This window comes from Rhinolophus sinicus, linkage group LG07 (assembly GCF_036562045.2).
Source record: "Rhinolophus sinicus isolate RSC01 linkage group LG07, ASM3656204v1, whole genome shotgun sequence".
NCBI classification, from domain to species: domain Eukaryota; kingdom Metazoa; phylum Chordata; class Mammalia; order Chiroptera; family Rhinolophidae; genus Rhinolophus; species Rhinolophus sinicus.
In genome coordinates this window covers 5,602,070-5,624,186 of record NC_133757.1, presented here as the reverse complement: position 1 = coordinate 5,624,186, position 22,117 = coordinate 5,602,070, and the positions used below count along the sequence as shown (strand labels likewise).

The 22,117-nt window shown below is 46.2% G+C and overlaps 1 long non-coding RNA gene across 1 annotated transcript in view; it reads right to left on the bottom strand.

Annotated features, from left to right (window-relative positions):
* Nucleotides 1-4,781: 4,781 nt before the first annotated feature.
* The window catches only part of LOC141572877 (uncharacterized), a 102,909-nt gene continuing 85,573 nt past the window's right edge, over nt 4,782-22,117 (bottom strand). The window contains exons 3-4 of the long non-coding RNA XR_012498356.1: nt 15,820-15,980; nt 4,782-4,879 (exon numbers count right to left, since the gene is read on the bottom strand). This is a non-coding gene — a long non-coding RNA (uncharacterized LOC141572877). The remainder of the gene's footprint in view (nt 4,880-15,819; nt 15,981-22,117) is intronic.

The window sequence follows — 22,117 nt, the reverse complement described above, 5'->3', positions numbered from 1 at the left end:
AGGATTAGGTACAGGGCCAAGTCCACGGTCAGTCGTGCAGTGCAGTCGGACAGCCCTGTGCTCAGAAAAGCCCACACTCGGTTTACTGCTCTGCTGTCGCCGTCTTGAAATTCTGAATAATTCTGAGCAAGTTGCCTTGCATCTTCATTTTGCACTAGGCCCCACAAATTAGGTAGCCAGTCCTGATTAAGCATCTTGCCTAAGGTCCCTCAGCCAGCGAGTGGCAGACTTCCAAGTTCAAGGTACTTCAACCACCTTGGAAAACTAATTTAAATACTGGATAAAACATGCTTAATCCTTGCACAGTGAAACACAGAGTAGAAAGCCCAGAATTCTCTATGCGTGACCCCTGGAGTCAAACCGAAGCCAACATGAGTCTAAAAAGTCCCTTGGTCTCTTGTGAGGCCACCTCCTCACATGTCCAGCCTTTGGCCCCACCCTTGGAATGTTAATTTTCTTAGAGCAGGGAAGGCCCGTGACATGCAGACCTTCAGACATGTGAGCAATCGTGACTAACATAGGAGTCATACAGAGCATTGATGTGAGTCAGCCCACAACCAGACTCATGGTGGAGAGAGATGGAAACTGGAAATGGCCAGATACTTGGAATTGCGGCACATAGCGGGGGTGGGGGGGGTGGGGAGGGGAGTCGGGGAGGGGAGAGGGGAGGAGGGGGAAGTCCCATCGTCAGATGAAGTTATTCAGCCCCAACTAGAATTGGTTTTAGAGTCTAAAGGTCTTGATGTAGCCTGCAGTTCAATCACCCGCAAAAATGCCGTAACGATGGAGCTGACTTCAGTGAGTCTGTGCTTTCTGGGGAATTTTATACCTAAAAAAAAGTCATTTGTCCATTCTTTTCCCCGAAAATCTGCAAATAAGGCCCATGTTCATCAGGTCAGTCGGCCAGGGGAGCCCATGCTTGCCAATACCCACCATGCACGGTGCATTTACTTGTCCCAAGAAAGCGTCATCATTTCACAATACCCGGGCAGGCCTGGCATTTCAGATGAGGATGCTGAGGCTGCAAGGTTTGGTCCCTTGCCAAGGCCTCCCAGCAGACAAGCCCAGCTGGAACTTGCAGGTCTGGGGCCCCCCAGACTCTCCCTGGCTCTGCTGTCTGGCCTGCCTAGTTCTTACTGGGATATGGACAGGTGAATGTACCTGGCCCCCTGGTCCGAGCACCTCTGGAGACTTGGCCTCACATTTAATTTGTGCCAGGAAGAAATGAAGCTGTGGTCTGCTAGCTTTTCTTCCCTTTCCAACTTTTCATTTCAAGATTGTTCAAATCTATAGAAAAGTGGATTTAATAGTACAGTGAATACGCATAGGCCTGCCACCTGTTGGAACCATTTGTTCACAATTCATCCCATTGGCTTTGGCCCTTTCTTTTCTCTCTATTCATAAATAATTTTTTTTTTCTGGAACCATTTAAAAGTAAGTTGCAGACATCCGGATGTTTCACCCCTAATTAATCCTGATGTTTCACCCCTAATTACTTCAACACGTACTAAGAAGAAAGATCTTCTACTGCAAAACCCTAATATCTTATCACACTTATGAAAATCAACAGTACCTCTTAACACAAGGACCGTCACTTCAAGGCTATTCAATGTGTGGTCAGCTTACCTGCAGACTATTTGTTACAGGTCTGCAACACACTAAATACTGAAATTGAGAGCTAGCTTTGGAAGCTTTCATAGCAATTTGACAGAGTAATTTTAGACTTGTGAAGTTTAATAATAATAATTCTGGGTTCACATTTTATACATTTTTAAAGAATTCACTTTTACTGTATTTTACAAAAGCATCAGTCTGAGACACTGAAAAACAAAAACTGGTCCTTCACCTCAGATAGTTTGAAAAGTGCTAATTCCCAGACCATTTTCCAAATTTCCCAACTGTCTCAAAACATCTTTTGTGAAAAATTTTTTTTTTTTTTGACTCAGGATTCAATTGCGATTCACACACTCATTTGGTTGTCACAAGGTCTGCTGGCCTTTCTGAGTAGGCACTGGATCATCTTCCTGCTTGTCTTTGAACTTGAGGTTGTATGCCCAGCTGAGAGCCGGGAGCCTCCTTCAGAATCTGGGGGGGTGAGGGGGCCTGGATTAGGGAGGGCCTGTAGAAATTATTGTTCTTAAAGTTATAAAAATGTAAGCCCCATAACTCACTTTTAAATTTCATATGAATGGTTTCTTGATGACAGGAAAAAATTATAACATATCTGTGGTATTTTGGCAGTTACATTGGGTAAGGCAGACCGACCTGTATTCATGTTAAATATCCACCAAACAAGAGATTTGTGATGTTCTGATGTTGTAGATGATAGCCAGGAAACCATAACATATTTCTGCAGCATTGGGTTTGACTAAAGCTCTTTGTACACAAATTAAAAGTCATCAGGTTTGTGCTCAAGGTGGTTCTAGGCTAGCAGGTGGTAGACCTAGTGTGGAATTATGGCCTCCTCAGCTAGAAAGTAATTTGCATTTGTCTGAACTCATTCCCACTGAAGAGATATATTTAATGCAATTGCTATACAGCATGATATAATTGACTACTATTTACTGCATGTGTAAAGCATTCACCATGGCACCTGGCCCATAGTAGGTACTTTGAGCAGATGCCACCAGGCTCCCCACTGCAGTCTGGCCTCATGGCTGCAATCTGAGCAGTTGCACAGGCCCGCGTGTATCAGGGCCCTCTGTGTGGTTTAATGCTCTACCGTTGCCGTCTTGAAATTATTAATCATGTTTTAAACCAAGCACCCTGCAGTTTCATTTTGCACTGGGCCCTACAAATTATGTAGCTGGCCCTGCACCTCACCCCCCAAATTTATTTGACCCACCTTTGATTTCAATACCGTGTTTCCCCGAAAATAAGACCTAGCCATACAATCAGCTCTAATGCATCTTTTGGAGCAAACATTAATATAAGATCTAGTCTTATTTTACTATAACACCGGGTCTATATAATATAATATAATATAATATAATATAATATAATATAATATAATATAATATAATACAATACAATATACTGGTGTTAAATTAAGTTTTGCTCCAAAAGACGCATTAGAGCTGATTGTCCGGCTAGGTCTTATTTTCGGGGAAACAGGGTAGCAGCTGAGGTGAATGGTTGGGTGCAAACCCAGGCTCCCCCTGTGCTGACAGCACAAAGACACATCTCACTCACAGAGGACACAGCTTTCTGCTCTGAGCCTTCTCCAACACCCCTGGATCCCATTCATTTGCATTCAGGTACAGCCCGGAAGTTCAGAGGAGGTAAAGTGTGGTGGAGGGTGGAATTCCCATGAGCAGTGCCCATCAGTGGGGGCCGGAGAAGTGGGGAGATGCTCTGGACTCCCATTCTTTGCACACACAATTCTGAAATGTGTTCTGTATGCTTCTCAGAATCCCTGGGGGAACCTACTTCCTGGGGTCACCTCCCAAATAAAACCCCTGCACCTGAGACCTTGTCTGAGGTTCTGCTTCCGAGGGAACCCATGCTAAGACAGTCTCAGTAGTGGGTGTTCTAGAAACGTGTTGAATGAAGAAGTGAGCACCTTTCTCATAGGATTGGTGATAGGAGTCAATGAGATTAATTTTGGAAGCATCTGGCTCAGAGCCTGGCACACAGTAGGAGCTCACTAAGCTGGTGGCTGTTGTTAGTATAACTTCCTGTCTTGCCTCTTCAGAGTTTCCCCTTCAGCAGAAATTGACAGGAAATGTAAAAGCAAGCATGGCAGGGATGGACCACAAACTGAGTGGCTTAAAACAACAGGAATTTATTCTCTCACAGCTCTGGAGGTCAGAAATCCGAAATCAAGGTGTTAGAAGGGCCGCGCTCCCTCTGAAGACTCTAGGGGAGGATCCTTCTCTGCCTCTTCCAGCTTCTGGTGGCTGCTGGCCATGCTGGTGTGCTTCGGCTTATAGATGCATCACTCCAATCTTTGCCTCAGTCTCCCTGTGTGTCTGTTTTCTGGGTCTCTGTCTTCCATTCTCAGAAGGACACCAGTCATCGGTGCAGGGCCCACCCTAATCCAATATGGCCTCATCTTAACTTGGTTCCATCTGCAAAGACCCTGTTTCCAAATGAGTCACATTCATAGGTGCCAAGAGTTAGGACTTGGCGTGTCATCTACGGATGGGGACACAACTCCACCCACTGCAGATAGAGACTGGAATTTACTTACAATAAATGCATAACACTTGGGCCCAGGGCTTGATTTTCCTCAGATAAACTGGCAGAATGAGCAAGCTCAGGTCAAAGGATAATTTGTACCTCTGGGATAGGTTCACATGTCACCTTAAATGGCATTTTCACTTTCATGTCATTATGAGGAAGCCAGATTTCTTGGGGGAGGTTGTAGCCATATTTCGACACAGCCTTTTGTAAGTAGGTTAGGAATTTAACTTCTCATACAGGCCATAATCCCAAGTGGGCTTTTCCCACGTAGTTGTTTATAAATAGCCTCAGATGTTAATAATTAATACACGTAAAATATTTACTAAGCACTTAATTTGTGCCAGGCTCCTGTGCCAGGCACTAAACAGACAAAGAAGAATTGGGCACACATGCTGCCCTCAAAGAGCTCCTGGTGTGCCCTGAGTGGTAAGAACAATTCACAAGTTCATAGCACGAGCATTTACTGCATGCCCAGCACAAGCTACGTTCTGAGGACTTGACTCTATCTATGCCCGCAGTGCAAATGGGCTGCCCAGGGGACAGTTTCGAGGCACAATAGAAACACAGGAGCCACTGCCGAGCATTACCGTAACGCGCTGAGAAGGGGGGCGACGTCGTTTTCCTGACTTTGCCTTTCTTCTGACCACATGGTTTTGGATCTATCATGACCCTCTCTGGGCCTCCTTCTCCTCCCCTGGAAAAATGAACAAAGAAAATGAGATAGTCGTGCGGGGCTTGTCAACTCTTATATCAGCATTAAGGTCAACCTAGGCATTTGTCAGGTGCTTACCATGTGCCAGGACACAGCACTAAGTGCTTGCTATGCCTTACTTCATTTCATCCTCATAACCACCTTATGGGGGGGTGGATTTTAATTATTCCCATTTTACAGACTAAGAAACTAAGGCACGGAGTGATTAAGTCCATTCCCCTAGGTTATAGAGAATTAACTGTTAGAGCAGGGGTTTAAACTCAAGTGGTCTGGCCCTGAACTGAGCCCTTGACGAGTGTGCTGGAACACCTTCCTGCGGAATAGAGCATCCTGTGATTTTTCAGCATTGAGGGGATGTCAAAGGGAGCAGTCTGCCACGTGACTGTAGGGAGGGAAGTGGTGAGTTGTGAGCGGGCCAAGAAAAGCAGCAAATTCTGTGCCCACTTTCCTTTTGCATCTTTCCCACACCACTGCAACATGTTAAACACAGAGCATGCAACTGTATCCATCCTTCTCTTGTCTTGTTCTTGAGCTTGTTTTCACTGAATGGACCCCACGAATGTCCTTTCTGATAGATTTCCCTTCGTGCTAGTTTCTAGGAAGCTCAGACCCAAATCTGAGCTAACTCTGGCAACTACAGAGTACCTTATAGGATGTATTTTATAAACTGTCACTACTCCTGGCTTCGTCTTGCTTCCACATTCGTGTTTTCTTTTTATTTTGGAGTGCCCTCCAGATCTCCCCATCCTGCTCTGTCTTGGGAGGCTGCCCCCTGTAGACTACACCAATGCTCCCTTGCCCTCCGGCTTACAGTGAGGTTTGGCCAAAGGGGAACCATAGTCAACGAGAGGGAGGGAAGGAGACAGAGGTCATTGCATTTTCCCCTGGTCTGCCCACCTTCTCCTCCTTCCTCCACTCTCCTCACCCCACCCCACCAGGTTGCCTTGGGTTGACTCTGCCTTTCCACCAAACGTAGTACGTCCCCCCTCTTTTTAAAAAATGTATTAAGATATAATTCACATACCAAAAATGTCATCATTTTAAAGTACACCATTTCAGTGGTTTATAGTGTATTCATAGAGTTGTGCAACGATCACCACTATCGAATTTCAGAACTTTTTTATCACCCCAAAAAGAGACTTGGAAACCATTAGCAGTCTCTCCTCATTTATCCCTTCCCCCAGCAGTAGGCAGCCACTAACCTATTTTCTGTGTCAATGGATTCACCTATTCTGGACGTTTCCTGTAAATGGAATCATATAATATGTGGCCTTTTGTCTGGCTTCTTCCACTTCGCATAACGTTTTCCAGGTTCATCCATGCGGTAGTACATGTTAGCACCTCATTGCTTTGACACTCCAGACATCTCTCTTTTTGGGTTCTAGTAACTTCTTTCTTTCCTTGTGCTTTGGTAACAGCTCTCCTTCTGCCAGTTCCGGTTGCTGCTCTATTTCATGGGGTTTCCCCAACCCCACATTCTTATAAATGAACCCTCCTCAGATTATCTTATTTAGAATGTGCCTTTGTCTTCTGTTGGTACTCTAATTGATACCCAGTTTCCTTGTACAATGTTTATATTTTGTATGACTTGCCATAATATGGTTCACATACTTTCTGTGATGAGTTGGGACAGAATTAAAGACAGAGTAATTTTGCTGATGACATGAAACTTGGTGGGTGGCTGTTCCTTAGAGCCTTTGCTTGTTACCAAGTCACTGAATGATTTTAAAAACTCTTGGGGGGCCTTACACCCTCCACCCCTGCTGTTTCTGGAAATACCCATCAGGGAAAGCCTGATATTTGGCTCATTTTGGAAGTAGCTGCATTCACTTGGCTCAAGAGAATATGGATGGAGCTCCTTGTGAATGGCTGGGCTGAAAAGTGGCCATAACTTTTAAGTTCCTATGAAGATACACTTGGGAAATGTGCAAAACTCTTATTTTAAAAGAGGGCTCCTTGGGAGGAATGTTAGAAGCCGACAGAGAGCTATTTTCTTGCTTTCATCTTGTCACCACTGGTGGCTGAGAACAGACTGTCCAGCCTCTGCCTACTCATGAGGATTCTCAAAAGAGTTTTCAATAAATTTCATTTATTAACAAGGAACCGCTCTATTTAAAAAAAAAAAAAAAGAATACCATTTGCAAATAACCTCTTATTACTTAGGGCTTTGATTTTTACTGTATTATGGAAGAGTTGGCAGGAACAGCAGAGAAAGACAATGGACCCCGCAGTGGAGGACCAAGAATAACAAGGCAGGGCTTTCTTAAGCTTGTCACTCAAACCCGAGGGCTTCTTTCTGGAGCAATCTTTGATGTGAATGCTCGAAATGCTCCGAATCCAGTGGCTGTTTAAATCTTAATGATAAAACTCAGGAGCCATGCAACTGTTTAGAACAGGAAAAGGATTCTGAGAGTCCTAGAGACAAAGTCTTGGATCCCAGTGCAACTGGTAGGAGAAGAGAATTGAGGTCAACCCGGTTCAAGGAAATTTTATTTTCAAAGACAGTGTGTGGCTGTTACCATCACAAGGCAAATGTAAATGGCTTGCTTAATATTTCATCTTCATTGTTTGGGGGAAAGTTTAAAACTTGAGGGGCACACAGTGTTGGCTTGAAGCGAGAATGGCCCTCACATTCCTGGTGAGAGTTTAAACTAGCCCAACATTTCTGGAGGAAGGTTTGACAATATGTATCAAAAGGCTCAAAACATGGTCATCGAGCATAAGAAAAGATGCCCAACATGACTCAACACTAGAGAAATGCCAATCAAAACCACAATGAGCTATCACGTCACACCCTTTAGAATGGTCACCCACTATCGAAAGAACAGAAAACGAGTGTTGATGAAGACATGAAAAAAATGGAACCCGTGTGTACTGTTAGTGGAAATGCAAAATGGTGCAGCCACTATGGAAAATTATATGGAGGTTCCTCAAAAAGTTAAAAATAGGATTACATATATGATCCAGCAGTCCCGCTCCTGGGTAACTACACAAAAGAACTGAAGGCAGGATCTTAAGAGATATTTGCACACTGCTGTTTACTGAAGCAGTATTCACAATACTCAAACAACCCAAATGTCTACTGATGAATGAACGGATAAACAAAATGTGGAACAGACATACAGTGGAATATTATTCAGCCTTAAATAAAAAGGAAGTTCTGACATCTGCTAGACCATGGATGAAACCTGAGGACATGGTGCTCAGTGCAATAAGCCAGTCACAAAGGACACATACCGTGTGATTCCCCTTATGGGAGGCACCTAGAGTAGTCAAATCCGTAAAAACGCTCAGCAGAAAGCAGGCTGCCGAGGGCTGGAGGGAGGAGAGGGAGAATTAATGTGTAACGGGCATAGAGTTTTTCATTTTGTGAGACAAAAAACTCCTAGAGATTTGATGCACAGCAATGCCAATATAATTACCACGACTGCACTGTACACTTAAAAATGTTTGAGACGGTTGATTTCAACCATTTCAGTTAAAGGGTATGTATCTGTAAGCACAATTAAAAGTAAAATAATTGTAAACAAATATACAAGTTGTTTAAAAAGTCTTAAAAATGTTTTTACCTTTTGCCCCTTTCTGGAAATGTTTCCCGAGACAGTCTCAGGATTTTGCACGCATCTACGGTTTGTCACAGTGTGATTACAACAGTGGAAAAACAGAAGCAATCTATTAGGTTGGTGCAAAAGTAATTGCGGTTTAAAAGGTTAAACATAATTGTAAAAACCGCAAATACGTTTGCACCAACCTAACAGATATTTAGCAATAGGGGATTGGATAAACAAATTATCATGAAGCATCCAATGGAAAACTCTGCAGTCAACAAGAATTTTGTCATATAAGACTATTTAGTGGCATTGGAAAATGATCATGACATATTAAGTTAAAAAGGCACATTGGAACTTAGAATTACAGTGTGGTCCAATTTTGCAATAATTCAGGCACATATGCATAGACTAAAGATGGGAAGATACAGATCAAAATGTAAACCGGGGTCATCTCTGGGCACCAGGATTTGAGTTGACTTTTATATATTTCTATGTGTTTCTCTCCATTCCCCGAGACAGACATGCACCACATTTGTAATCAGAAATGAGCAATTTTTATAAAGAAGATTAAGAATGAATTCCCAAAAAGATTATGTCACACGCCAGGAAGTGAGATTGGGGAAGTTGAGAAGTGACTTCCAGTGTGTTCTTTGTGTACTTTTTACATTTTTTATATAAAAAATATACACATCACTTTTATAGCTGAAAAAGAAGGATGAGGTCAAAGCAAAGTGTAGTCTCTGTCATCTTCTTTCCCATCCAAACCCACCAGATGTCTTTCCAGGGTTGCGGCTTACAGGAGAGTAAATATAAAAGGCACCTGCCAACAGTGCAGGTCTAGAAAGCCCCATAATTGGCTGTCCATTCTGTAAGTTCCAGGGTGTTCAGTGTGCCATCGACGCACAGAGGCAGGGAAGTGAGGTGAGGGCCCCAGGGGGTTGGGGTTGGGCAGCGGTAGCTCTGGGAGGGCCCATCCTTGAGTAAGTTGGGACGTGAGCCTCCAAAGGAATAAGCCACGTGTCTCTGACTGAAGAGGACAGTGAGTGGGAGCGCTGTCCTACGACTGGGTGCCTCTGTCCCTTTTCAGCTGTAGGCTTCATTCAGCAGCAGGGAGCTCAGGGTGACGTTCCTGTTTGGATAAAGAGATGCTGGGTTTGGAGCGCTGCAAGAGTGCTCAGAGGAAGCGTTTGTGTTGTTCACCAATAAGTGCACTGTCAACACATTTGAGGGTGACTCTGCATAAACACGGAGTCACCCTGGCTTGAAAGGAACAGTCGTGAGCGCATTAAAGCCATCGCAGGAATTTCAGGCTCTGGCAAAATTTGCTGTGATCATTTGCAAGGAGATCTGAGGCAGGGAGGGGACTGTTTTCAACTTGTCTGGGGACTTGATTTGCTTCCGAGTTGACTTTGCATTTTTCTAAATGGTCCTCCATTTTTAGGACCCATTTGGTTATTTTTATCTTGCTTTTCATTTATTATTGTGACATAAACATATGTCTCATGTTAATAAAAATGCTTCAAAAAGTCTCCAAAATGGTACATAATATCCGTTCATTTGACTGCGCCATAAATTATCCGTTTGGTTACCATTGAGGTTATTGCCTATTTTATTAATATTAATACTGCTGCAACTTTTGTGCCATTCTGCTTTGTCTGCATTTCAGATGACTCCTGTAGGACTGATTCCAAAAGTGAAACCGCTAGATCGAAGGCATGCACATCTTTCAGTGTAGTTTTGTTTCTTTTTTCTCAAATTTTGTTTTATGTTACTTGTATATATTTTTTCTTTTTGAAAGACGAAAATGGTTTTTGCCTAAATGTGAAAGAATATCTACTTAGTATAAATAATTCAGATTAAAAAGAACCACATAAAGAAGTGAAAATTATCAGGGAAATCCATCACAGACAATTACTGTGAACATTCCTTTTGAGCTTTCCTTATGCACATACATAATGACATCATAATTTGATATACATAATAACTATACTATCATGAACATCTTTCTAATAATTTAATACAGTACATCTCCAGACAGCGGTGCACTGTGTTTTGGCTGCACAGTGCACCCCTGTCTGGAGATATACTTTCTGAACAAGTCTGGACATTTTTAAGGCTCTTCACTCGTTACTAAATCACTTTCTCTGTGGCTCGTGACAACAGCCACTCCCATAGTCACTCTGTGACAGTCCCTCTCTTGACCAGTGAAAACCATTCGCAATGTCCTACATCTTTTACTGAGCCATTTCTAGCAAAGAGTAGAGCCAGGAATCTTGAACCGTGAGTTTGGCGTGTAGGCCATTTTCTCAGAAAGAATGGAAAAGAATTGTGGTGGTCTCCCCACCATGGAAGCCGACTTATTTCTGGAGTGGGTTGAGAGGCTGCTGGAGGAGGGAGCTTAGAGACCTCTAGCTCTCCATAAATATAATTATGTGCTTATAAAACCGATGTCACGTCCCTGAATTCAGACGGGTGGGGGTTTGTTTACCGTAATGCACAGTACCTTGGGGGAGCACTACATACAGATATTAGCAATGAACTCAACCCAAGAACCACAGTTCTTGCGGTTAATAGCACGCCAATCTAACACTCTAATTACAAACACTGCCTGAAAGGCCAGTCTCACAGGAAGCAAGAAACCTCCTAATTATGCAGGACTTCCAACATAGACTAAAAATTGAGATGTTGAGGGTCAGATGGGAGACTCGCGGATCTGTGCTGTGCACCCAGGCCAGGGACATGTCACATACAAACAGCGGTCACCTGCGAGGGAAGTGTCCTTTGCCTGAGAACGTGGGCTGTAGGGGAGGCTGGCTCACTCAGCAGCAACCGTTTGCAGGGGCCTCTGAACACCTGCTGTCACTGGCACTGGGGGCCAGATAGGACTTACCCTCCTAAGTACACCCTCCGTCCATATAACCCCAGTGCTCCAAGCTGCCCCAGAAGCGGGGTTGGGGGACAGTGAGGGGGCGTTAGGGGCTCGGGAGCCCTAGGGGAGCTGCCCCACCGTCTCACTTGGAGGGCTGGGTTTCATTTGTGAACTTTTCGGACCCTACTTCCCTGAGTTGTGTGCACAGAAGACAACCCTGTCCTATAAACAGAGGGCATTCTGTGCCCTGGTTAGGTTTGTCCATCCGCCTAGGTAGGGTCCTGGGAGGGAGGGACACCATGCCTGGGGCACAAGGCGGAGCGAGAAGCATCAGCAAATCATGAGTTTGTCTCTTACATGGAACAAAGGCTTCCTGTGGCCTTTTCTTTTTCTAGTCTGTTTTGTAGGAAAGGAGCAGAGGGCAACTGAGAAAGTGAAGTTCTACCGATGAACTGCCAGTGGCCTGGGAGCCATCAGCAAAAAGAGAGAGGGCTGGCCAAACCAACTGCCTCTCATTTTGGTGCACAACTGCAGGCGTCTCTCTCTGTCTCTGTCTCACACGCACATGCACACGTACATGCACATCCACCCCCAGCTGTGTCGTGCATTACCCAGTACATGGGTGTCCATGAGAAGACCGAATTCCAGAGCCAGCAGTGGCCCTCAGCCACGTCCTCTCTGAGGCTCAGCCTTCTCCGCTCTATGAAACCACAGTGCATAACCCACAGGGTTGTCGTGGGGGCAGAGGAGCTGGGACACACGAAAGGGAGTGGCAGATTGCTGCACACAGGGATACTCAGCAGTGGTGGCCAGTAATGATCCTGAAGACCTCAAGTGCAAGTGGCTCTAGGTCTCTTAGCACACGGGTCCCTTAGGGTCTCTGATCAGCCCCTGATGCCTGGAATGCCCATAGAGGCTCAGGAGGCAGTGCCCAGGTGAAGAGCCTATAGCGGGACCATGAGCGCTTCCCAAAAGGCTGGCACGATATACACGCTCGATACATGCCTGTTGCAATAATGAAGAAAGGCATGAACACATGAAGGAATGAAGGAACCAGCTTTTTACCTGAAAATCAGCTGACTGAGTACAGCACTGTGGGCACGTGCCCAGGTAAAACACCCGCCGTCTCACCTGCTCCTTCCAGGGCTGTCTCTCTGTCTGGTCTCCTCTTTCTCCCTTGCTTCCCTCTCCCTAACTCCTGCCCCCTCTCTCACATCTCTCTTCACCTCTACTCTTCCTAGTCTTCCACCCGATGAGCTCCTACTCATCCTACAGAACCTTTCAGGGCACATCTCTGGGAGGCTTGCCTGCCGCATTGAGCTTTCTGCCCTGGGCTTTCCAGCCTCCCTACCACACTTCTCCCATCATTTTGGAATTTCCCCTCTAGCCTGGGAGCTTTGGGGGAGAGATTTGGTCTTACTCATCTCTGTATCCGAAGCATCCAGCCCAGGGCCTGTCATGTCAAAGATGCATCCTACATGTTTGGTGAGTGGCAACACGTCAGAGTGTCATGTCAGGCTTTCTTAGGCAGATTGGCCCCATTTTGCACTTGAACCCAAACCCAGGATTCCAAAATGCCTTCCCAGTGCCCTGAAACTGCAAACCAGGAGCATGGCTAATGGTTCTGCTCTGTGGTTAGTTTCCAGGGTTTTCTAGATGTTTGGCAGCCCTTGGGACCCCACGCTAGCACCAGAAGACCATGGAGCAACATACCGAGGGATCTCAAGAAGAAAATCTCCTAGAGGAATGCAAATGTCTCTAACTAGAGACAGGGCACAAAAGACTTGTGTCCTCAAAGGCAGTTTGCCTTCCAGAAATAACAGGGAAATAGCCAGGCTCACGCGTTCTGCTCTGTAACGTGGTCTTGTCAGTCATTTTTCCCTTGCAGCTGGGCTGCAGGCAGTGCATGGAATGCTACCCTCCCGGACTGCGCTCTTCCCTGCTTGGCCCAGAAATGTGTGACTGGCCCAGGGGAGGAAAGAGAAGAACAGGTCCGTCTCCTCCCAAGGAGGAGGAGACACAAGAGAGCCCTTGCGGTAACTTGAAGGCTTCGAGAGAGTCTCAGACAGGTACTCCATCATCTGCAAGGGCAAAAGGCTTCCTAGGGGCTCTGACCTTGGAATGGCATGTGGACGGATGGGTGGGGTTTCGCTGGGTGACAAGGAGGAGGAAGAGCACGGACAGAATAGCAAGCCTCTGCTCGTCCCTGACTCTCAGTGTCAGTCCAATTCCTCCACTGGCATTGAAAGCCTCCTGTTTGGGCTGCCCTCCCCTCTGGAGTCTTCAGTGGCTCCCCAGTTCACTACTATCAGGCTCAGCACAAACTCCTAGCAACACATTCAAGGCATCCACGTATAACGTCTCCTGGCACCACCTGTCATCTCGCCCCTCCTCCACCCCCAAACTCCTGCCTTCTGTCTGGAATGTCCTCTTCTTCCACTTATACCTTCCCAAGTTCTTCCTGCTTCGTCTCTCCCATGGGACTGTGAGCTCCGCTGTAGCCCCTTCCGCACCCAGCACAGTGGGTGCTCTGGGAAGTTTGGAATGCTGGGGAAATCTCCCCGGCTGGGACCAGTGCTCCCCAGGGGCCAGCGCACCGCCTCCCTTTGCCGGGGGAGTGATGCGTAGCCCCTGGGTCCCCTTCTAGAGGGGGATGAGTGACCTAATGGCTCTCTGATGGCTCTTTCCTTCCACTCGCCCAGGCAGTGGCCTTGCCTCAGTGTCCTCTACAGGGGTGTTCAAAAGGGGATTTCCAGATGGACTCTACTGCAAGTCCAAGGACCCAAACTCCTTCCTCACTCATTTGTCCAAGCCCCAAGCATGTATGGAACATGTCCCGTGGCACTGTGATGTCGATGGGGTAGAGAAAGGACTGTCACCTCCCTGTCCTGAGGGGCTGCCAGCCCAGCGCTGGTTCCATGTTGAGAGAGCCAGAGAAGTGTGGTGGCCCACAGGACGAGAGCTTATATGGGGAGCGAAGTAGGCTCCCAGTGTAGGAAAATGACTGAAATGGGGACATGTCGCAATCTGTGTGCATGGGTATGTATGAGCACGCGTGTGTCTTTATATGTCTCTGTGTGTGTACAGGTGTGTGTATTCATATGTGTGTGCATGTATATATGTGGCTACGTGTATATGTGCATGTGAGCAGAGTGCATGTATGTATCTGTGTATATATGCATGTGTGTGCATGTGTACAGCTTTGCACGTGTGTGTTTATAAAGGTGTATGTAAGTGTATGGGCACGTCAGCAGGCACGTGTGTATATATCTTGTGTACGTACACGTGTGTGTGTGTGTGTGTGTGTCCGCGTGTGTGTGGATGTGTAGATAGAAGGGCATATTAAGCAGGAGGGAACAGCCTGTGATGGGGAAACGTAAGGATGGGATGGAGAGCAGTTAGATGGTTGTTATGGAGTGTGAGGGGGACTAGTGTGAGGTGAGGGTGAGCTTTGGGAGCAGATGGTGGGACGTCTTTGAGTTCAGTTGCTTCTTGGAGAACACCTGAGGAACCAGAATCGAATCTCTGGGCCCAGAGTCGTCACTGAAGCTCTGAGTAAGGGGGTGACACGGCCGGAGCAGGTCCATGACAACACAACCGCCTATTCTCCACAGCTCCCAGGGCTGCCCCACAGAGGCTGACCGAGAACTGGCCATGGGCAGGCGCATTTCAGAAGGCGAGGGCAAGACCAAGAAGACTGGTACCAGTCCTCCAATTGGTGTGACTTTGACTTTGAGAAGTTGCACCTTAACTGTTGGTTTCTCCTTCAAGCTCTTCCGTTTCCATGATTCTGGGTTAGACAGGTAACTATTTGAGTCGCTAGCCAGGGCCCTGCACTGGTATGTGGCTGCCTACGGTTCCTCCAGACTCGGATGACCCTCATGCAGGGGGATGGGTGGCCTCCCACAAAGACCTTGGCACATCTGGATTATGCTGGAGAACCCACCACAAAACAATAAAGGCCTGGATTTTGAACAAACTCTTTTTGTGGGAATACTTTTTATGTTCCCAAGTATTCGTGGGTTCAATTTTGCACACAATTAATTGTACTTACAAATGCCTCCTTGAGGGCACAATTAGTCACTGGCAACTCATTCTAAAGGTGCCAGAGGCTAATTGTCCCCCCAAGTGAGAAGTTTCAGGTGTAATTAATTATTCTTTAATTATTAAATTTATTATTCATTGGTTGGATGCACAAAGTGCTCAGATGAACTTGTTGGCACAAGGATGGCTGGAAGGAAGGGGTCTGTGCCACCCTCTGAGCAAAGCTCTGCCAAGGAGACGTGTGAAAAGAAATAAAGAACTTTCTGGTTGCCTGGCTCAGTGTGGGAAATTCCTCAAGTGACAGAAAAGGGCTGTTACATTGGGCAGACAGCGGGAGGGCTGGCCCAGAAAGCCCCCGCCTTGGTCAGGGAAAGGGAAGGGCTGGAGTCCGAGGTCCTCCTAGCCGGCCCCTGCAGCGGTGTGACCTGGGCAGATCACGACTCCTCCCCAAGACTCACCTGTAGGACAGGATACCAGCACTGACCAATCTCCCTTGTGGAGATGGAGGAGCTCAGCCACACATAATGAGTTGTCAGCAGACCTCAGCTTCCTCGACAGGCAGCACTGTGCAGGTGATCATAGGAAAGTCTTCTGGAGCCAGACTTCTCAGTTTTGAAACCTGAATAGAAACATCAGCCATTTAACCTTGGCCAGGCCATTTCATCTCCCTGGGCCTCAGTTGTCTCATCTGTAAAATGGGAATTCATAGTAGCCCCCGACTTCATGGGGGTGTGAGGATTGAATGAGTTAGCGTACGTTAAGCATTCAGAACAGTACCTGTCAATAGTAGTAAACATTAACACAAGTTTGCCATGATTTCTTTTGTTTCTTCCATGGCCGCGAATCTGTTTCCAAAGGAAACACCCCTGCACAAATGGTCACTCACCAACTTTGCTTAAAAATGCTCTCTATTTATGCTGCTTCCAGGCTCAGGGAGAATATCTATCTATTGTGGCCAAGACGGGAGGAACCTCATTAAAATTTTCGAAGTGGTTATCTGTATGATGAGCTTAAGGGTGGTCATTTTTTTCTTTGTCTTTTTTGGTCTGTTTCACATTTTTTGTTTTTTTTGTTTTTTTTTTTAGTTTTCCTTGGTTTTTATTTTTAAAAGCTGCAACATTAAAACAAAGACAAGAAGGGCCGACCTGGTGGCTCAGGAGGTTGGAGCTCCGTGCTCCTAACTCTGTCAGTTGCCGGTTCGATTCCCACATGGGCCAGTGGGCTCTCAACCACAAGGTTGACGGTTCAATTCCTCGAGTCCCGCCAGGGATGGTGGGCTCCGCCCCCTGCAACTAAGATTGAACATAGCACCTTCAGTTGAGCTGCCGCTGAGCTCCCAGATGGCTCTGTTTGTTGGAGCGCGTCCTCTCAACCACAAGGTTGCCGGTTCAACTCTGCAAGGGATGCTGGGCTGTACCCCCTGCAACTAGCAACGGCAACTGGACCTGGAGCTGAGCTACGCCCTCCACAACTAAGCCTGAAAGGAGAAAAACTTGACTTGGAAAAAAGTCCTGGAAGTACACACTGTTCCCCAATAAAGTCCTGTTCCCCCTCCCCAATATAAATAAATAAATAAATAAATAAATAAATAAATAAATAAATAATAATAATAAAAAAACAAAGACAAGAAAATAACGTGTATGCTCCAAGCACTTATGTGTATCCTTCTGCAAACCGACTTCATGTCCGGACCATAGGCGTCCTTCAGACCACGGTCATATGTCCAAGATCTTGTCCTTGCCAGGCCTATCCTCCCACCATGAATGGTCATCTTTCTCCCCAGCTCCTTCATGTTCTCTGTCCTTCTGGATGATGTGCACACTCTCTGCCTCCTGGCTTTTCCTGGCCTGACCGTCACTCGCTATTCTGTGAACTGCCAGATGCCAGGGTCTCCCTCTGCATCTCACCAGGCTGGGGGCCCAGCCAGGGTCTCAGCCAATGGCTCCCAGAACCTGAGAACTGGGAGGGGCTTTGTTTAATGCATATTTTGTCAGCACAGCACCCTTTCCCTTCTTTTCCTCTACAGAGGTAACCACTGACATGAATTTGGTGTGCACCGTTCTTATGTCGTTTTAGTAATTCAATTACACATGTATGCATCTGTAAACAATTCATAGTGTTTATGTGTTTCTAAAATGTACATCAGTGATATCATTCTGCAACATGATTTTCTCACTGAGCTGTCTGTCTTTGAGCTCTGTCCAAAGGGATGCACGCAGATCCAGGTTTGCAGCTGGACGGAGCCCCAGAGCCTCTGTTGCCTGAGACAGCAGCAAAAGAGCCCTGGACACAGAAACCTGTCCTCACTGACCATCTTTATGAAAGCAGGCATTTCTAGTTGCAAGCAACAGAGCCGACACCCAGCTAACTTAAGCAGAAAATGAATTTATTGACAGGCTATCAGGTAGCATAAATTATTAAAGGGAGGCAAGAGAACCAGGTGTAAGAACAGAAGTGAACAGGCAGTAACAGGACAGTCCCAGGAGTCTGGCGGCAGGAACTAACCCATAGTCTCGTCATGAAGCCACTGGGATGAATGCCTTCTGGCGGAATGAATGCCTTTGGGGGCTATTATGAATTCCTATATTTTTGTTCTTCTGCCATTTCACTCAAGATGCAAAGTCCCTGAGAGAAAACGTCATTAAAACTGGCTTAAGCAAAAACAAAGTATATGGCTCACATAACTAAAATGTCCAATGTTCAAAGTAGATCTAGCTTCAGGTATGGCTTGATTCAGGGCCTAAATGACATCTCCAGGACTCAGTCTCTCCCATCTGTCACTTGGGCATCCCCCACAGTTCTTGGTTGTTCTCCCCTGAGTTGGCATGAGGCCTCCTACAGCTCCCGCCTTCCACACTCCCAGCTTTCACAACAAAGAGGAAAAGTGTCAGCTTCTGCCCCAGCCTCCCCAAGAAAGACTCGTGGCATGGCATTGGCCTGATGAAGTCATGTGTCCGTTATGAACCAATCACTGTGGCCAGAGAATGCAGCAGTCTTATTGGCTAACACCTGGTCACTTGCTCTCCCCAAGGCGTGCCACCTGAAGCTGAGAGTGGACAGCTAGCTTCTCAAAGGGACACTGGCAGTCTTACCCAAATAAGGGCAAATAGATGCCCAGTTGGCGAAAAATACAATCAATGCCCACTTGACAAGCAAATGTAAATAACCGAGAGAAGAGCTATGGATAAAATAAAGCAGGGCAGCAGCCACCACAGGACTCACCAAAGCCTGTGCTGGGAAAAGGGAGGCCTCAACAAGCAAGTGTTGACAGACTAAGTGATGCGCTAAATAAGCAGTTTTCTTACACACACCGGTGCCAGTCCATCCAGCTCACTTGGACCCCAGCAACACAGCAGGTCAGGCTGTGACATACTGCCACGTGCCTTCTTCCATCTTCCTTCCCTTCAATTACTGTCAGATGATGAACTTCAACCACATACTACATTTTCCTGGGATCATCCCCTCGAATGAATTATATGCAGAATAAAGTTTCAATATTTTTCATTCAGCAATTAATCTTGGTGAGCACGAAACTTCATTTAAAGTGCTGGTACGGTGGCTGGAACCCATTAATCAGAATGGTGAAGGAGCCAGCCAGGTGCAGACCAGCCTGGGTGGTGAAATATGGGCGCTTCTCAAACACGGGGGGCCCTTGCCAGTGGTGAGACACGGTACAGTCGAGGCACAGCTGTCCTCAGACGGTGAAGTTGCCTGGCCTGTAGGGCCTTTCCTTTCAGATTCTATGTGGGAAAACCTCTGGACTGGGTTTAACATTCACGAGGAGTGTTCACGGGAGAAAAGAGATGATGGAAAAAATCATTCATAAACCCAAACCAGTCGTTATTAGGGTGGCAAAAACACAGCGCTTATGCACAGAATAGTTTACGTTAAATTAAAAACCATAACTTATCTCCGAGACACTCCATTTAGTACATCTGAGGTTAAATACGGTTCAATGCAGCTCTTTCAATTAAATTGTTCTTCCTTCGCTCTAGTAAAGTATATTAAACATAATTTCCTGAAAAGTAACAGAGATCATTACTCTGTTTGCAAATTGATACCATGTTATTGAAAATAGGAAATATTTGCAGGGATATTTCAGATCTCTGTATTTTCACAGAGAACCTAATATCAGTGAAGATACATCTGAAACCCAGAGTTCTACCTCCCTGGTCAAGGAGTGGGGGAAGCCGGTGTGTGTGGGAGGGAGGGTGCTGTGGGAGCCTCAGAAGAAGTGGGCTGGGCTTGAGGGGGTCTCCAGGCTAGTCCTGGGAACCCAGAGAAGAAATTTCCTAGAGGCCTGTGTCTTTCCATTCTGTACCCCAAGGTCCTCATAGCTGGAGAGGGCCAGCCTGTTAAGCTTCGGGTTGATTCTGACTTGTTTATTCATGTTTGACTCTGTAAGTTGTCATTCCACTCACATAAATGGCCTCTGTGGCCTGAGCTGGCTTTTATCTTTACCTGTCCTATTGGAAAGACTTGTAACATGTACAAGTAGCAAGTCACTGTCACAGGATGATTTCAAGTTCATAAACAAAACCTCTAAACAGCTTTTCCCAAGGTTTGATGCGGCCCCAGTGGAGCACGGCGCTTGCAAGACTGTCACAAGGGCCTCCGGATGGACTGCTGTCCTCCAGGGATTTGGCAAGGGGAGGATCGAAAGACCCCAGGGAAATGATTTAGTGGTAAAGCCCAGCTGAAGCCTGGCCCGAGTCCTTTGTGAGGGGACAGAGTCTCTGGGAGCCAGGTGGGGTGTTAAGTCCAAGCCATCTGTCCACGGCAGCAGGGTGTGACGTCAGGCCTGCCACAGGATGCATTTCACCCGAGGGAACTACCCGGAGACTGCGGGGGGATTGCAGATGTGGAGTGGGGAGCCCTGCTCTGACTGGGGAAGTAGCAGAGCATGTCACTCCCTGCTCTGGCCACAGGCCAGCTGCTTGTGCAGGATGAAAGCAGTTCAGGTTAAACCGAGAACGTGCCAGAAAGAGCATCATGTGTGATCTCTTCAGAACCACCTAACCCGGCCCACGAAACTCCTCTGCCGTCCCATAGCGTCACAGCCCCCACTGGGAACCAGGAACAGTTGCTTAAAGGCCTAGGGACCGGAGCGCGAGGTAGAAAACACCATTCACTATCTGGCCACTGCAGGAGAGGAGGCGTCTTTGGGTTCCCGGCACCCCAGCCTGTCCGACCAAGCAAGCAGCTTCTGCCAACTCTGTTCCAGGCCCCTCTGGACCCGACTTTGACCCCGGACGGTAGGCTTACGTGTGTGGTTAGGACAAAGCAACCAACACAGTCAAGTATGAATGGTAAAGCTCGGAAGGGCAATTGCTGGGCACATCTGAAAGTGTAAGATCCTTCTAAACTGCCCCCCCACAAGGACAAGGTCGATTTGCCCTCTGACGGTGTGTGGCAGTACCATCTCCCCAGACGCTTGTCAGTGACTGACACTGTCCAACGGAAAATTGGGTCCAATCCAGTGAGTAAAAAAGGTCTCTTACTGTGGCTCTAATTGGCTTTCTCCTGAGTACTAGTGAGGTGTAGTAGCGTTTTTTAAGGTGTATCGGTCGTTTGTACTTCTTCTATGATTTCGTGTTTGTATTCTCCACCCATTTTTCTATTGGGTTGTCTTTTTACTATTAAATTGAAGATTTCTTCATATAATCGGATGATTAATACTTTGACGTATATGTTGCAAATATTTTCTCCCCATTGACTTCTCTCTCTTTTAACTTGGTTTATGGTTTCCTTTTTCCTACAGAAATACTTTTTTTTTTTTTTTTTTAGAAAAATACTCATTCATGCGCAAGAAGCCAAGACAAGAATGCCCATTTGTAGTATTGTTTTTAACAGTGAGATGTTGGAAATAAAACCCATCTGCCCTCAGTAAGGGACTAGTTAAACACACAACACATCCATACTAAGTATTAGACGACTAAGCCACAGAAAAAAGACAAATGAGGACAATACATTCATAGTGATTTGGAACTTTCTGCAAAGCAAGTTGCAGAAGAACATGTACGGTATGATACCACTTAAATTAATAAAATCCCAGCAGACAAAAAACCGCAACTACCTATTTTTATATGCATATATTCATAAATGCATAGAACAGATCTGGAAGAATCTACACTACACAAACGCCAGCAGTTACTTTGGGCAGGAGCCTGGAATTGGATGTGAGGTACTCAAGGGGACCTGAGTTTAATTATTTGTATTAATTATTCTTATTACTTTGTCCATATTATTTGAATATTTCACAATGAGACTGTGTTATGGACAAAGTGTTTGTGTCCTTCCAAAATTCATTTGTTGAAACCTAACCCCCAATGTATGCGGAGGGCCCTTGGGAATTGATTGGGTCAGCAGGGTGGGGTCAGCAGGGTGGAGCCTCCTGAATGGGATCAGCGTCCTTATAGGAAAACAGCTTATGTTAGCTCTGTTTTTCCCACCTTGTGAGAATACAAGAAGTTAGCAGTCTGAGACCAAAAGAGGGCTCTCACCAGAACCCAACCATACTGGCACCCTGAGCTCGGACTTTCAGCCTCCAGAATTTCTGTTGTTAATAAGCCACCCAGCCCATGGAACTTTGTTCTAGAAGCCTGAGCTCAGCTAGACTGTATTCCTATTTTACATGGCTTATTGCAAAACAGAAGGTGGAATGTAAGAGACTCCAGAAAATCCTGAGATTCGTCAGGAGGCTGGGCACAGCGGGGCCCACGTGTTATGTCTCTGCCAAATCCACAAGGCCACCTA